Source organism: Gopherus flavomarginatus, chromosome 2 (genome assembly GCF_025201925.1).
Source record: "Gopherus flavomarginatus isolate rGopFla2 chromosome 2, rGopFla2.mat.asm, whole genome shotgun sequence".
Lineage (NCBI taxonomy): Eukaryota > Metazoa > Chordata > Testudines > Testudinidae > Gopherus > Gopherus flavomarginatus.
The window spans coordinates 91,803,751-91,822,265 of NC_066618.1; positions in this window are offsets into that span (position 1 = coordinate 91,803,751).

Consider the following 18,515-nt stretch of genomic DNA (forward strand, 5'->3'; position numbering starts at 1 on the left):
CCGACCTCCACTCAGCGGTTTTCCAACTGGATCACCTCGTGTATCCATATGTGTTATGACCTGTTGGGAATTCCTCTGCCATCAATTGTGAGGGCACACTTGAATAGGGCACAAGCTTCGTCGACTGCTTTTTTATGGCCATGTCCCCATTCAGGACATTTGTAAGGCTGCCATGTGGTCTTCAGTTCAAATGTTCATCTCACATTATGCAATCGTCTCCCAGACCAGGGACAATGCTAGGTTCGGCAGGACTGTGCTCTGTCCCAAGAATTTCTGAACTCCTACCCACCTCCAATGGATATGGCTTGGAATCACCTATTGTGGAATGCACATGAGCAATCACTTGAAGAAAAGACAGTTACCTTTTCTGTAACTGGTGTTCTTCAAGATGTGGTGTTCATGTCTATTCCACATCCCGTCCTCCTTCCCCTCTGTCAGAGTTGTCTGGCAAGAAGGAACTGAGGGTTGGGGGAGCGTGCAGTGCCCCTTATACCATGCTATGGAGGTACCACTCCAGAGGTCACTAGGGATGCTCCCCTATGGGTACTGCTGGGGAAAAACTTCCGGCACCAGTGCACATGGTGAAAACACACCCCTATTGTGGAATAGACATGGGCAACACATCCTGAAGAACACTACTTACGGAAAAGGTAACTGTCTTTTCTTTCCTCTTTGTCTTTTCTCCCTCTGATCTAATCCTTCTCTAGACCTCTTATCTTACACCTTTTTGTATGCCCCAACTTTCCCTTTTGCATTTCTAGAAGTTCTGTCTTTGATTTCTTTGTGTGGGGGCATGTGGTGAGTGGTTGGGTGGCAAGAAGTAGTGTTCTCATGTCTGGCACTCAGCCTGATGTACTCCTGGATTGCCATTACATTTCAATGTAACATGTTTTCAGGCTTCTGAAGAATTAGGAGGTGGAACCACAAAATATTGTACACCCCACTCACCTGGGAAGCTCCAGAATGCCTAAATTTGAAGACCGCAGTTGGCCCAGCAGAAATTGACAGACCAGACACAGATTTCAGCAGGAGATCTCTGAGGTAAGAGTGAGGTAAGGTACTTACCCAAACACTGTGAACATAACAGAGCGTGGGGCCAATTCATTTTGAGATTTTTGGTCAGTCTATCCACTTCTAACCTGCTGCACACATTACTAGTTAATGAATGATCTGTAGTACAGCTAGTAACTAATGCATTGCATTTTGTCATATCAAAGGAGCTTTAGCTGAGTGCAGATGGCAACAGTTTCCTCTTAGTTTTTTACACAGCATAGGTACACCTACACTCTGCCTTCAGCATAATGCCATCCCAAGGGCCTAATCCAAAGTTAGAGGACCTGCAAATTGGCTCCTGATGCAATGATGGGAATACTAAAATTGCACGTGCCCCAGCCTCCTACAGGATGGAAGTATTGATGCCATTATCTGATTTTAGCAGGGGTAACTGTTAGCTTTGTAGGGTAGGGAAGACCTGTGTGTATGTGTCATAAACAGATGGTTAAGGGTTAATGTCTCTTTTACCTGTAAAGAGTTAAGAAGCTCAGTGAACCTGGCTGACACCTGACCAGAGGACCAATGGGGGGACAAGATACTTTCAAATCTTGGTGGAGGGAAGTCTTTGTTTGTGTTTTTTGTTGTTGTTGTTGTTGTTCGCTCTTGGGGCTAAGAGGGACCAGACGTACACCCAGACTTTCCCAATCTTTCTGAATCAGTCTTTCATGTTTCAAAATTGTAAGTCTAGCCAGGCAAGGCGGATTAGTCTTATGTTTGTTTTCTTAACTTGTAAATGTGTCTTTTTGCTGGAAGGATTTTTACCTCTGTTTACTGTAACTTTGAATCTCAGGCTGGGGGAGGGGACTCCCTCTAGTCTATATGAATCTGAGTACCCTGTAAAGCATTTTCCATCCTGATTTTACAGAGATAAATTTTACCTTTTCTTTCTTTAATTAAAAGCTTTCTTTTTAAGAACCTGATTGATTTTTCCTTGTTTTAGAATCCAAGGGATTGAGTCTAAACTCACCAGGGATTGGTGGGGGGAAAAGGAAGGGGGAGGGTTAATTCCTCGTTTGTTTAAGATCCAAAGAGTTTGGAACGGTGTGAAGCTTCCCAAGACAACCCAGAGAGGGGAAAGTCTATGGGGGGAAAGGATAGGGGATGGTTTATTTCTCCTTGTTTTAAGACTCAAGGGGTTTGGGTCTTGGGCTCCCCAGGGAAGGTTTTTGGGGAACAGAAGGTGTGCCAGACACAGACTTCTGGCTGGTGGTAGCATACCAGATCTAAGCTAGAAATTAAGCTTAAAAGGGTCCATGCAGGTCCTCCACATTTTTACTCTGAAGTTCAAAGTGGGGGAAAAAACCTTAACAGTATGGAACTAAAGTTTAGAGTTTTATGCTTAACTGTGGGTGAGGGGGAAAATTGTTAACTCAGAAATGGAGTAAAATTCCTAAAATGGCTCAATTTTATGAAAATACCTTGTAATTTTGTAACTTTTTGATAACAAGCAATTCTGTTTTCTGGTAGCACTTAGGGAAATTGGGGTGTGATGTTGCACTTTATATAATTTTATAAAAGCATGCTAATAAGTATAAATGTAACTGATATATGATTATGCAAAAGGTTTTTTTTGTAAGATATTATTTCAAAGCTTATAATCTACTAAGTGTGGTCATCCTATTTGTATAAATGTACCACTCTTGTATCTAAAACTGGAAATATAAAATATAACTCTAAGGGCCTATTGTAATTATGCAAAGTATGGGCCATTAATGGTAGTTTTAAAATCTTAATGGCTCCCATTAACCAGAACAATTGTCTGTAGATGGCTCTGTTTTATCTGCAAATCTTTCTGTATATGTGTGTGCTGGCAAGTGGGTAATGAAGTCTTACCGTGACATGTGATCATGTCACCTGAACTGAAATCCATGTTTAACTTTGTGCTTTTCCATTGAGAAGGAGGGGTAGGAACCCAGAGAGGGACAAAGGATTCCCGCCTTATGCAAAAGATGTATAAGTGGGTGGAACAGAACAATGGGGCAGCCATCATGAAAAAATCCCCTAGCTATCACCTAAGCTATCACCAAGGGCTGTACCAGGGAAAAGAATTGTGCCCATACTAGGAAGGCATCCAGTCTGTAAAAGAAACTTATTAAAACATCTCTGAGGGTGAGATTTTTATCTGTATTCAGTTTTATTACTGTATTAGGCTTAGATTTGCATTTTATTTTACTTGGTAATTCACTTTGTTCTGTCTGTTACTACTTGAAACCACTGAAATCCTACTTTCTGTATTTAATAAAATCACCTTTTACTTATTCATTAACCCAGAATACGTATTAATACCGGAGTGAGGAGTGGGGAAACAGCTGTGCATCTATCTCTCTATCAGTGTTATAAAGGGTGAACAATTTATGAGTTTACCATATATAAGCTTTATACAGGGTAAAACAGATTTATTTGGGGTTTGAACCCCATAAGTTGGGCATCAAGTGTTAACTGAAAGCAACTTAAGAAGTGTTCCCGTTTTTTTAAAAATCTGCAGCTTTGGGGCATGTGGTTCAGACCCTGGGTCTATGCTGAAGCAGACTAGTGTGTCTGGCTCAACAAGTCAGGACACTGGAGTCCCAAGCTGGCAGGGAAAGCAGGTGAAGAAGTAGTCTTGGCACATCAGTTGGCTGTTCCCAAGGGGATTTCTGTAATCCAACCCGTCACATAGGAGATGGAGGCTCTATTGTCCCAGATGCTGTGCAAAAACATAAGATGTCCCTCTGACAAAGAGCTTACAATCTAGAAGGGCAGGAACATATGATAGATGCAGGAGAGGGAAATCATCAAATATACCCCACTTTTATTAGAATTAAATTAATATAAAAATTATTCTCCTAAATAATCCTATTCTAAATAAAAACTTCATAATTTAAAAAGACTAGTACAAAAGATAAATTTTTACATCTAAATCCACAACACAGATATTTTGCATGTCACTTTTCAAAAATGTTTTACAAAAAATGTGAAATGGCCCAGAATTAAGTTGCAAACATGTTGCATGAGATTTCACTGAGAGATAGGTGCTATTTTTATACAGTTTTAGGAGAGAAACATCAAGGTAGACACAGAGATATAAGAACAGCCATACTGGGTCAGACCAAAGGTCCATCTAGGCTAGTATCCTGTTTTCCGACAGTGGCCAATGCCAGGTGCTTCACAAGGAATGAACAGAACAGTAATCAAGTGATCCACCCCCTGTCGCCCATTCCTAGCTTGTGGCAAACAAAGGCTAGGGACACCATCTTTGCCCATCCATTGATGGACCTGTTCCCCCATGCACTTATCTAGTTCTTTTTTGAATCCTGTCAGTCTTGGCCTTCACAACATCCTCTGGTATAAACACATCTACAGACATCCTTATCAGTAATCAATTGCCTAATTATAAACCCAGTCTGAGTTGAAAACAGAGCAATCTGTCTATTGTAATTTTGTCTATCTCTCTAGTCCAGTGTTTATTGCCAAAAAAATCACATCTTTAGGAGCAAACCTACCAAGTCCTAATTACAGGATAAGATCACCTTGGAAAGATGAATGATTAACGACAGTTAGCGGAAAGTATTAGCTACTGCTCCTCACTCACTGTTGCTCAAACTATTGTAGGCATGAATATTTTTTGGGTTTAAATTGCAGAATTATATCTTAACATTATTTAATGAATTACTGTTCTTTTTTTTTTTTTAAGCTTTGAAGGGTGTAGATGGCAGGCATATTGTAGCGAGGACAGAGGCATTGGACTATGTATCCCTTGATCATTGAGGCTTAGAAAGGAATTAACTTGCATAGAAGTGGAAGTTAAGGGAGGCACTGTCTAAAAAGAGATGATGCTTTGGCTAGTGATTGGGGAGACCATGACCTACTTCATTACAGTGCAGTTGTGTGATCAGTATTGAACAGATGATGAAATCATTTCTAGAGACCTGTCTTCCTTCGACTTTCACCTTTGCTACTAGGTTTGAATTTTAATAAAGAATAAAAGTTAAGATTACATTTTGCCATTATAGCAACTGCCTAATAGTCAGCTAGGCCTGAAACTTATTAAAAATAAACCTATTTGCAGTGTGAACTAGCCCTCCTGATCTATTTTCAGAACAAAAATAGAGGTTTAATAAATGTTAGCGTTGATGCTTTGTCCTTTTGACTAAGAATTTATAGTGATGGTGTCATTTAATTGCTATAGGCCCTGCTTCCATCCCAGCAGACTTTTTAATTATTCCTCTCGAGGTCTCTATCTAGAGGAATGTCATTTTTTTGTTTTTTTTCTGGCACAAATATTACATTACTGGTTCCCCTGGAGTCCTGGATGTCTAAAACAACAGATCGATTCACATCTCCCATAGGTTATGTGGAAATTATGACTATGATGGACAAATTTAATGTTGAAAACCTATTCAGATGAAGTATCAGAGGGGTAGCCATGTTAGTCTGGATCTGTAAAAGCAGCAAAGAATCCTATGGCACTGTCATAAACAGATAGTTAAGGGTTAATGTCTCTCTTACCTGTAAAGGGTTAACAAACAGGGACCCCAAACACCTGACCAGAGGACCAATCAGAAGACAAGATACTTTCAAATCTCATGGGAGGGAAGCCTTTGTTTGTGGGGTTTGGGTTTGGCTTTGTTCTCTCTGGGTCCTGGATGGGTCTAGAGGTGCAACCAGGTTTCTGCCAATCTCCCTGCTACAGTCTCTTATCTATTCAGAATTGCGAGTAAGAAAAGGCAGTCATAGTCTTTTAATTTGTTTTTTTTTCATTTACATATGTGTACTTGCTGGAAGTAGCTTAAATTGTGTTTCTGCTGGAGAAAGTTTCTTTCTATTGTTTATAAGTTGAAAGACCATGTAACTGTTTACATCTAAAGTGCAGAGATAAACCTTTTACTTTTTTCTTTCTTTTTTATTAAAAGTTTTGCTTTTTTAAGACCTGTTTAATTTTTTTTCTCCTAGTTAAGGTTCAAGGGAATTGGTGGGGAGAAGGGAAGGATAAATTTTCTCTTTGTGTTATATTCACGCAGCTTGTATTGCCTTTGGGTGAGGGGGAAGGTAACACTCCTCTCGGTGTGGTGATTCAAAAAGTTGAATCAGGCGATCTCCAGTGTTCCCAGGGCAGGAAGGAGCTGGGAGGAAGAAGGGGGGGGAATGGCTTATTTCCCTTTGTTGTGAGACTCAAGGGATCTGGGTCTTGGGGTCCCCTGGGAAGGTTTTTGGGGGACCAGAGGGTATCAGGCCCTAAAAATTCCTGATTGGTGGCAGCCTATCAGATCTAAGCTGGTAATTAAGCTTAGGGGAATTCATGCTAGTACCCATATTTTGGATGCTAAGGTCCAGAATTGGGAATTATACTTGACATGGTGTGCAGCTTGTGGGAAAGAGTAGAATCCAAAAGCCAGTAAAATTATTAATTTTCTTTTCTCTGTTAGCTGCTTGTAAGCAGAGAGAAGGGTTTGTTTTTTTTAAACCTACAGCCAGAGAATTTTTTTTCCTTGCTCCGTCTGGCTGTGCATAGAAATGGCCTCAGGCAAGGGCCATTAAGTTTAACAGGGGTCTTTTGTTAGACAATAGAACTCCAGCTGTGAGTCAACTACACCAGCAGAACACACATGCAAATAAAGGTTTTCCTTTTGTTCTAATTTATTCGGGAAGGCTTGTTAGAAACACTCTGTTGCTTAGCAACAGAGCAGGCAGCAGAGGAACAGTAATTCAGACAGTAAACCAGCAGAGGGTACCCCAACACAAGAAAACAGGAACCATGACTTCCAAGGCAAAAATGGAGGCAGAGGTACAAATCTAAGATGCAGAGCACAAGCGAGATATGGAAAAAAAATACAAGAACTAGAAATAAAACAAAAAGAAATGGAGCTAAGGGAAAGAGAAAAAGAGGCTACCCACAGGACAGAGTTGGAACTCCTGAGAGAAACGCACCGGCAGGCCCTGGAATTAGAAAAGGCTAAGCAACAGAACCCAGCCAATCCTAACAACCCTTCGCCAATAATGGTTCCGCAGCACAAGAAATTTCCCACCTACAAGGCAGGTGATGACACTGAGGCCTTCTTAGAAAATTTTGAAAGAGCCTGCCTTGGGTACAGCATCTCTGAAGACCAGTACATGGTAGAATTGAGGCCACTGCTCAGTGTACCCTTGCACCTTATAGACTAACAGACATTTTGGAGCATGAGCTTTCATGGGTGAATACCCACTTCGTCAGATGCATCCGTCTGACATGCATCTGACGAAGTGGGTATTCACCCACAAAAGCTCATGCTCCAAAACGTCTGCTAGTCTATAAGGTTGCTGCTTATTCAGATGAAGGAAATCTAAAGTCTTTTCACTAACGCAATTAGTTTATGTTCAGATAGACTAATATTTACTAAATTTGTTCCAGTCACACTTGACACTAATATTGGAACAAAACTTGCAGCTCACAGCGACCCATTAGTGGTACTGTCACTGTCACTATGTCGCTTCTGTATCTCATTTTGGGTCCTATCAGGATGCTTGCTACACTATGTGTGTGGGTGGAATTATGTTAATCCATAAGGCAATGTAGTCGTTTAAATATGAAATTTTGGTCAAGCACTTTAAAATGTTGGATGGAAAAGCTCATTCTCTCTCTCTCTCTCCATCCCCCATTAGAAGTTTGTTAAAATGAAAACTTATGTGAACTCTCTGCTGTATAAATCACTGGAGTGGAGGAGGGTTTGTCTAAGAGGCAAGAGCCATCAGAGCCTAACCTCTTCTTCCACTTTGCCAGTGTATGCAGGCAGCATGTCAATTACTATTCTGGGCCAGGTTCTTTCACCCTCACTCATCAGTAGGACCTTACTCCTCTAGCATATCCACTGAAACCAATGGGACCACAAGGGGTGGTGGCAGGGCCAGTGCAAGGATATTTTGCACCCTAGGTGAAACTTCCACCTTGCACCTCCACTCCTCCCCCCCACAGCATTGCTTATTGTAAAATTTCAAAAATGAATATTGCATAATGTGACATTGTTCATTAGAATTAATATACACTTGGCTTGAAAATTTATTAATATCATTATTTAGTCTACATATTTAATGAAAATAAATGAATAACCTGACAGGGTGTGGGGCTGCCTGGCTTTGGGCACTGGGATGCGCCGGAGTTGGATGGAGATAGGGGTGTGGGGCTAGCTGGCTTTGGGCAGGGACGGTGCGGCAGGGGTTGGCTGATGTCGGGGTGTGGGGCTAGCTGGCTTCGGCAGGGAGATGCGGCAGGGGTTGGCTGGAGACGGAGTGTGGGGCTGGTTGGCTTTGGGCAGGGCAGGGGATGCGGAGCTGGTTGGATATGGGTGTGGGGTTGGCTGGAGACAGGAGGTGCGGGGCTGGCTTCGGCCAGGGCAGCGGGGTGTGGCTGAGGCTGGCTGGAGACAGGGGGTGTGGGGCTGGCTGCAGGAAGAGCAGGGGGTGTGGTGTTGGCTGGCTTTGGGCAGGCGGGTGTGGTGGAGGCTGGCTGGAGACAGGGGGTGTGGGGCTGGCTTAGGGTTGGCTGGAGACGGGCTGTGGGGCTGGCTGGAGGCAGGGCAGGGGCTGTGGGGCTGGCTGGAGGCAAGGCAGGGGGTGTAACAGGGGCTGACTGGAGACAGGGTGTGGAGCTGGCTGGCTTCGGGCAGGGGGTTGCGGCAGGAGCTGGCTGGAGACAGAAGAGTGCAGGGGCTGGCTGGCTTTGGACAAGGGGATGCAGCAGGGGCTGGCTGGCTTTGGGCATGGGGATGCAGCAGGGGCTGGCTGCAGGCAGGGCAGGGGGTGTGGCAGGGGCTGGCTGTGGCGAGTACCAGGGCCATCCCTAGGTATTCTGGGGCCCTATGCAGTCCCCCTCCCCATGGGGAACGTGTGGTGCCCCAGGCCTCTAGGGCGGGGGAGGGCAGGCTTCTGTGTGGGGGCAGGGCTGGCTTGGAGGGCAGGGGGGAACTACCTCGCAGCACTCCCCAGCGGCACAGCTGGGGCTGGTTCTCTGCACTTCCCCCCACCAGTGAGCGCAGGCCCAGCCTTGCTGCAGAGCTTAGGGGAGTGGGGGCGGGGCGGGGTTGAGCAAGGGTGGGGGCCCTGGAGAAGAGCCAGAGCATCAGGGTCCAGCGCAGCGCCCGTGGTGGCAGGATGAGGAATGACATTGCTTCCCAGCCAGCCAGAGCTGATCAAAGCCACAGCGCTCTGTCGCACGGCGGTGGGAAGAGGGTTACACATTTAGCTGGTGCTGGGTGAGAATCCCAGACACTCTGGGCACCGCTTTTTGACGCCCTCAAATCTTGGCGCCCTAGGCAGCCGCCTAGTTTGCCTAGTGGTTGCACCAGCCCTGGGTGGTGGTGATGTTGGTACAATATGAGTAAGTACGGCACAATTCTGGCCCATCATCATTAAGACCTACTTTTGTCTCCGTCAGTCCTGGAACAAGTGAAAACCATGGTGTCCCCCATGACAAGCTAGAACTATCTGGAATAGTGCTCTAGGGACTGTTCAACCAGCGGAGCACTGTCAGGGAGCATAATGATCCAGTCCTGTCCCCACTGGTTCCTACTGCACCCAGACTTCACCACCAATTGGCTCCAGTACACTCCCAGAGTTAAAGGAGGGGCCAGAATGGGCTAGTATGAAACTGTCTAAGGCTCAACTGCCTTTTCAGGGCAGCTTTAAGATCACTTTGTGCCACTCCGGTGCCAAACGGTAGCCTTTGTTGGGGACCAGCAGCCGGTCCATAATCAGACCAATATTCTCTAAATCAAATACTTAAGTATTTTCATTAGTTTCTATGCATATCCTTTAACAGGATGCTTGATACACTTAAAAGAGCAGTTGGAGTAGCAGCGAAGGAATGTTTGTCATACACAGTGTTATGATAACTTGCCATTTTCATAAATTTATTATTAATGTGGGCTGGCATTTAATTTAAAAGTGTTTCTAAACTTACTTGTAATGTAACAAGCAGAGAATGGCTGTTAGTGGTATATGTTCATAAGCACTTAAAAATTCTCCCCTTCCTTCTGCAAATATTTCTCATTTTAAAAAGTAGAATTTTACAAAACGAATGTGTCAAAAGTTGGATTTTTTTCACTACTGACAATGGATATGTGGCAGTTATCAGAAAATCAAGTTTTTAACAGAGCCCTAAGCATCAGGTGCACAATCCCTGACTGACAAGCTGAACTGCAGTTGAGAAATAAAGCTGGAAGATACCTGCTGATACAGTGCTGTATGTGCTAAAACAGACAGGGACATGTGCATAATGAAATGAGTGACTCTAAGCTGAGGCTGCTTTACTGCTAACCACTTCAGATAAACTTTTTCAGTGTCATGGCAGTACTTTACTTGATACTTGCATGTCCAGTGCATCTTGATTGTGGATTGATTGTCAAAGTAAGCAGGCTAGTCAGATGTGAGTTCTTGACAGAATGGGACAGCTCTAACAGAGGAAATGGCATGTGTGTAGTTGACTTTTATGGATAGCCTCAGGTCTTGTCTTTTTATCACTGGTGAAACCATAATTACCCACCTAACAAATTAAATTTTTATTTACCAAGTGTTAATTGTAACTCAAGGTGGTGCAAATTCTTTGTTCATATATAGAATTCTAATGTCCTCTGAAAATTAAATAGCCATTGCTTACTAGAAATGTCACCATTATTATTGTATTTCTAGGAAGAACTTTAAAATCAACAGCCACATTGCTGTACAATATTTTATTATGCATCTACTTTAGAGTACTATAGTACTACCGCAACTAAATTTTTACTTCACAGGATATCAAGATTAGTAACAATATTGCAGAATTTGTTCTTGAATCCTTCAAACCCTTAACTTATGAGCATCACTTTTATGAGAGAATCTTGGACTTCATTGTACATTCCTATAAAACTAAACCACCAAATACACTGAGACTATTAAGGTGGCACAGTTATGCACTCAAAAGTCAGGGAATGCCTAAATGGAGGGTGCAGGCAGCCTTATCTCTGTCACTTTGCACATATATGTTGTGCTAAAGGGCCTGACTACCTCCCAAACGTATACTGTTTTAGAGGACTTGGGAGAATAAATAGTCTTTATTTACATGATCATATGCATATTTCTTATATACAAAATAAGGCCTTACTATTCCATTTTTCTACAAGTCTCTAGATACACAAGGTTAAGTCCTGAGCTGATGTACATCGTTCGTCCTGGACTTGAATCAAACTATGACAGTGTACACCAGCTGAGTATCTATGCCATCTTATATATTTGAACTATTTTAATTTATCTTGACTCAGTATAACTATATTGATATAAACATTTGGGTTTGATCTTCCTCTTGTACAGGCTTTTTAGCTCTATATTTCCACTAGCATCAATGAAATTTCTCTCGCTAGTGTAAATCGTAAGTGAGAGGCAACTTGGACTCGTCATGTGCTAAAGTCTTCTCACTGGTATGTATTTTAATAACAAGCAGTGCCCCATGTACTGTGGACTATATTTTCAATAAGCAGCAGATGTTAAATGCAATTCAAAGAATAGGGAAGTTAATTTCCAAGCTAACATAGGTAACCTATATATTCCAGCATAACTTTCAATGTTAATCTTTCATTTCACAGTACAGAATTAGTATAAAATCAAAGTTACACAGCATACATCTACGCTACCCACCGGATCGGCGGGTAGCAATCAATCCATCGGGGATCAGCAGAAGCAAAGTTGACAGGGGAGCCTTGGCCATCGATCCCGTGCTGCGAGGATGCAAAGTAAATAATTCTAAATTGATCTAAGATGCGTCGAGCCCATAGGAGCTAATAAAGCAACATCAGTTCACAACAGCTGAGGATCTGGTCCTATTTTGGAAGCGAAAAACTTGCATGTTTGCTTGTCATCGTGCTAACTCTCTCTGGTAGTATGAAGTGAATTAATGCTGGTCTGTATCAGTTTAATACAGATCCAGCACCATCTTCAATTTAGTTGATCAATCAGGTTACATGGAGAAAACCTTGTGTCATGGTATAAACCCCCACTCTGAACCTTAGTGTCCAAAAGATGGGGTACCAGCATGAATTCCTCTAAGCTCAATTACCAGCTTAGTACTTGTAGCGCTGCCACCAACCAGGAATTCCAGTGCCTGGTACACTCTGGTCCCCTCAAAACCTTGCCCGGGGACCCCCAAGACCCAGTCCCTCTGGATCTTAACACAAGGAAAATAAACCCTTTCTCTCACCATTGCCTCTCCCAGGCTTCCCCTCCCTGGGTTACCCTGGAAAATTACTGTGATTCAAACTCCTTGAATCTTAAAACAGAGAGGAAAATTCACCTTCTCCCCTCCTTCTCTCCCTGAGAGAGAAAGTAATCCTAACACAGAGAGAAATTAACCTTTCTCTCCCCCTTCCCTCCTTTCTTCCCACCAATTCCCTGGTGAATCCAGACCCAGTCCCCTGGGGTCTCACCAGAATAAAAAAACAATCAGGTTCTTAAACAAGAAAAGCTTTTAATTAAAGAAAGAAAAAACAGTAAAAATTATCTTTGTAAATTTAAGATGGAATATGTTACAGGGTCATTCAGCTATAGACACTGGGAATACCCTCCCAGCCTAAGTATACAAGTACAAATTAAAATCCTTTCAGCAAAATACAAATTTGAACTCCTTCCAGCCAAATACGCATTTGCAAATAAAGAAAACAAACATAAGCCTAACTCGCCTTATCTGCCTAGTATCAGAGGGGTAGCTGTGTTAGTCTGGATCTGTAAAAGCAGCAAAGAATCCTGTGGCACCTTATAGACTAACAGACGTTTTGGAACATGAGCTTTCGTGGGTGAACACGAGGTGTTAGTCTATAAGGTGCCACAGGATTCTTTGCTGCTTATCTATCTAGTACTTACTATTCTGGACATATAAGAGACTGTATTAGAGAGATTGGAGAGAAATCTGGTTGCACGTCTGGTCACTCTCAGAACCCAGAGAGAACAACAACAAAAATCTAACAGCACACACAAAAACTTCCCTCCCTCAAGATTTGAAAGCATCCTGTCCCCTGATTGGTCCTCTGGTCAGGTGACAGCCAGGCTCACTGATCTTGTTAACCTTTTACAGGCAAAAGAGATATGAAGTACTTCTGTTCTATAAACTCTTACTTATCTGTTTAGGACACCTTGTTTGGGGCCCATGAACCCAATAGACTGTAGCAACAGGCTGTGGTTTGAAATCTCTTCACAGCAGCTGCCTGACAAGTTGTTGAGAACGTCTATCATTTCCTCCTCTTTATTTTGATGTTTTCCTGCTCTACAAACTCCCTGAACTCTCTCTTAAGCTATGACTTGCTTGGAGCATGCTGGAACGGATATGGGTATCATAATCAGTGCTGCACACACTCTCCAAATAACTAGGAGGGAAGAAAAATAGTGCAGTGCTCCCTGTGTATGTGTGTCTCTCTAATGAAACCCAGGTTAAGTAACATGAGCCTATGGCTCACCCCCACTCCCAAAAGCCCAGGAAGTAAAAAACAGTGAATTTGAGCATGCAGGTGGGTGGCATGGAAATGAGGAATGTTGGCTCAGTGGCATGTTTCTGTATTGTCTCTGGCCCTTCCAAAGCACCTCCACTTGAGCTCTGCAGACAGGGGAAGGAGCAGAGTCAGGGAGTTTCCCCTGAATAATGAGCTCTTGCCCCCAAAGAGGGACTTACTCAGGGACCCGTTTATGCTATATTTTCCTGCTCTAATTCTACGTCTGAATTCTTTCAAAGGAGGGGAGGAAGGGTGGTTCTATAGTTAAGGCAAGAGACTGGGACTCAGATCGTTTTTGTTCACAGCCTCGTCAAAGGCTTCCTGTGTGACCTTGGGCAAGTCATTTAATATATCTGTGCCTCAGTTACCCATCTGCAAAATGAGGATTTTAGTGCATTTCTCGCACCTTCTGTCTATCTTGTCTGATTGGCGCACATACCCAGAGCACTTAGCCCTATGTGCCCTGTTGCTGGTTGGGGTCTTTGTTAAAACAGCTTATTAACTCTTTGAAAACTTGACTATATACTTTTCTGCAATAACCATTTCCTTAATGTTTTAAAATTTGTATAATTACCATTATTTTGTAATATTATTTTAATTAACTAGCATAAAAGTAATTAACCATTGGAGCAATTTACCAAGGGCCATGGTAGATTCTCCATCACTAACCACTTTTAAATCAGCACTGGGTATTTTGTCTTAAAAAATCTGCTCTAGGAATTATTTAGGGGAAGTTCTATGACCTGTTACCCAGCAGGTCAGACTAGATCAGGGGTCGGCACCCTGCGGCACGAATGCCAAAGGTGGCACGTTAGCCAATTTTTACAGGCACACTGGCCAGGGTCCTGGCTGCCGCCCCCGCTGCCAGACTGGGTGAATGGAATCCCAGGCTGGCAGCTGGCTGAGCGGGGCCAGCATCCCAGACCCCAGCTGGCAGGATCCAGCGGACGGAACCTCAGACCAGTGGCGGGCTGGAGCCCATTACCGGTCTGGGGTTCTGTCTGCCTGTAGTGTAGTGTAGTTGTGGAGCACCAGGACTGGCAGCCTGTAGCACACTGTAAGTAGCACATTCCTACGGGGAGAAATTTAATACACTACACCCAGGTAGGGAAGGCTGTGCCTTCCCAAACAGCCCACGCCCTTTCCACCCCCTGACTGCCCCCCTCAGAACCTCTCAACTATCCAACTCCCCCGCTCCTTGCCTCCTGACTCCCCCCTCCTAGGACCCCCGCCACCCATCCAACACCCCCTGCTCCTTGTCCCTGACTGCCCCCTCCCGGGACACCCCACCCCCATCCACCCGTCCGGGACCTCACCCCCCCATCCAAGCCCACCCTGCTCCTTGTCCTCTGACTGCCCCAACCCCTATCCACACCCCGACAGGCCCCCCAGGACTCCCACGCCTATCCAACCACCCCTGTCCCCTTACCATACCGCTCAGAGCATCAGGAGGACTGTCAGCCATAAGTAACACATTCTTATGAGGAGCAATATAATACACTACTCCTGGCCCCACTCAGCCTGCTGATGGTCTGGAGTTCTCAAAATATGTTCTCACACCCCTTATCAAAAATTACACTACTATGAGCTTAAAAACTGAAACTTAAAAACTTGGTTTGTATAATACAGTAACCATTAAAAATGTATAGTGTTAATAAATACATAGGTTTGATTAAACAAAGTAGTTATATTTGCGTGCCTGTGCTTCATTTGTGCTTTCAATGATTTACCTTCTAAAATAAATCTCGCATGTCTCGCACCCCCAGAAAGGGCATCTTGCACCTCCAAGGGGCATCTTGCACCCCAGGTTAAGAACCACTGCACTAAACTGATAAAATTAAATTAAAATGCAGATCTTAAATGAAGTTTCTTAAACATTTTAACATTTACTTTACATACAACAATAGTTTATATATATATATAATATAGACTTATAGAGAGACCTTCTAAAAATGTTAAAATGTATTACTGGCATGCAAAACCTTAAATTAGAGTGAATAAATGAAGACTCTGCTCAGCACTTCTGAAAGGTTGCCGACCCCTGGACTAGATATCACAGCGGTCACCTCTGGCCCTAGAACCTGTGAAAATGTGCAGCCCTTTTGGTCAATGAGGCACAGAATACAAACTATTTAAAAAGAGAGAGAAGTGGGTTTTTTGTGATTGATTGGAACATCCAGTTCTTAAAGGTAAATAGTGATAAAATTATATAAATATAGGGCTGGAAGAGACCAAAAGAGGTCATCTGGTTGAGGCCATTGTATTGAGGCATTAAATATACCTAGACCATTCTTGACCAGTGTCTAACCTTTTCGTAACCTCCACCAATGGGGATCCACAACCTCCCTCGCTAATACTGCTCATAGATACATATTCACACTTTTGAATTGAACATTGTTCTTAAAAATAAATAAATAAATGAAAAGCACACAGAGGGACTAAATGTCAAAATCTATTTAAATTATGTCAGGCTGTTTTGTTCAACTGTCTCTGTTTCTGAAGGCCCATGTCTAGCCTACTTTCCTCAGGTTTTCTTTAACCCTTGCTCTTTCTTGCACAGTTGTGGTCTCGTGTGCTGTATTTTTCCTCCAGTGTCAGAATGTATTTCCTTTTCTCTCTGTTCACTGCGTTTCTCCTCAGCTTTTCCACTGCCTATGCTCCTCTGTTTTTGTTTGGGGAGAGGGGAAGAATAGAGATGATTTGTACTTGATTGTATAATGTACACATTTACTTCACTACATAATGCATTACTATATCCACATGCACCACAGATCTTGTCACAGTATATGCTGAAGAAGAGTATTGAGAGGGCTGTCGATGATTAATCACAAATAATGCATGAGATTAACTCAAAAAAAATTGCCATTAATTGCAGTTTTAATCATACTGTTAATAGAATAGTAATTAAAATGTGAGTATTTTGGATGTTTTTCTACATTTTTCAAATATATTGATTTCAATTACAACACAGAATACAAAGTGTACAATGCCTACTTTATAATTTATGATTACAAACGTTTGCACTATAAAAATGATAAACAAAAGAAATAGTATTTTTCAATTCACCTAATACAAGTACTGTAGTGCAATCTCTTTATCACAAAAGTGCAACTTAAAAATGTAGAATGATATACAAAAAACATGCATTTATAGAATGATGTACAAAAAATGTTTGCATTCAAAAATAAATGTAAAACTGTAGAGCATATACGTCCACCCAGTCCTACTTCTTGTTCAACCAATTGCTTCAGACAAGCAAGTTTGTTTACATTTGCAGGAGATAATGCTGCCCGCTTCTTGTTTACATCATCTAAACGTGAGAACTGATGTTCTCATGGCACTTTTATAGCCAGTGTTGCAAGGTATTTACATGCCAAATGTGCTAAAAATCCATATGTCCCTTCATGCTTCAACCACCATTCCAGAGGACATGCATCCATGCTGCTGACAGGTTCTGCTTGATAACGATTCAGATAGTGCAGATTGACACATGAACTTGTTCATTTTCATTATGTGAGTCAGATGTCACCAGCAGAAGGTTGATTTTCCTTTTTGGTGGTTTGGGTTCTGTAGTTTCCACATTGGAATGTTGCTCTTTTAAGACTTCTGAAAGCATGCTCCACACCTCATCCCTCTCGGATTTTGGAAGGCACTTCTGATTCTTAAATCTTGGTTCCAGTGCTGTAGCTATCTTTAGAAATCTCACATTGGTGTCTTCTTTGTGTTTTGTCAAATCTGCAGTGAAAGTGTTCTTGAAACAAATAACATATGTTGGCTCATCATCCGAAACTGCTATAACATGAAATATATGGCAGAATGTGGGTAACGCAAAGCAGAAGACATATTATTGACTGAAAGACTCATCCTGTTGGTGCTTGACAGGAGGGCTGAGACTAGGCAGTTTGATGCTCCCTTAAGAAGCAGTATGCAACTTCAGTTACCATGTGTTGCAGATAGCAGAATGCACACTAACTGGATTGGAGTCTGGCCGCATCCCCTAGCCAGCAGACCTCATCCCCTTAGGCTATGTGACTAAGGAATTGGTCTTTCTACTGTCCCTGTGAATGCTCAGTTTGAATCCTATTCTGCTGCTGCCTGGTGCAGGAAGGAAGATGAGTCTCTACCCCTGATTTTCCCCCATGTGATGGGGTGTCTGCCCCACAATGGCCAATAAGGGGTTAATAGGTCCCTAAGAAGTCTGTATGAAAAATAGCCAATAGGAGATGGGCTATGAGAAGTGGCCAATCAGGGTCCAGCAGGCGCATATAAAAAAAGCCTCAGGGCAGAGCAGGATTAGTCACTGCCTGAAACTCAAAGACTGTCTGGAGTAGGTTGGTGTCTGTAGCACCTTGGACAGAGCTATGCAGGCAGGAAGTTGAGAAAAGAAGGTGCTCAGGACAGGCTGCTGAGACTGTGGGAAGTGGCCCAGGGAAATACAGTGATAGTAGAGACAAAGGAATGCAGTTAGTGACTGTGGTTTGGAGGGTCCCGGAGTTGGGACCTGGAGTAGGGGGCAGGCCCAGGTCCTGCCACCCCCACTCGCCACTGGGGAAGTGGCTGGACTAGGAGCTAATCTCTCCCAGAAGGGGGGAACATGGATAGTGACACTGCCGGAGGGCTGAGCCACGAAGAGGATGCTACGGCTCCTGATGCTGCAAGAGGGGTTGTAGGTGGACTGTTGAGAAGGAGTGAGGTTGGCTCTCCAGAGTGACCAGGAGGAGGCGCCTTAGCAGCAGTGAGGGAAGCAGAGGTCAGAATCTTATTTAGCTTGTTAATTCAAGACATCCATCTGGGACAAACAAATTCAGCATAGGATAAGAATATAGTATGTAAACAATGAGCCCCACATTGGCTCAGACCAGGGATCCAGTCTGGCAGTAGCCAGTACCAGATGTGTTCGAAGAAGGTGCAGGATAGCTACAGTGGGTAGTTATGGAATAATCTTCCCATTAAGGAAAATTCTTCCTCACTCCTCACAGATTGGTGTGTGCTCTGAACCTA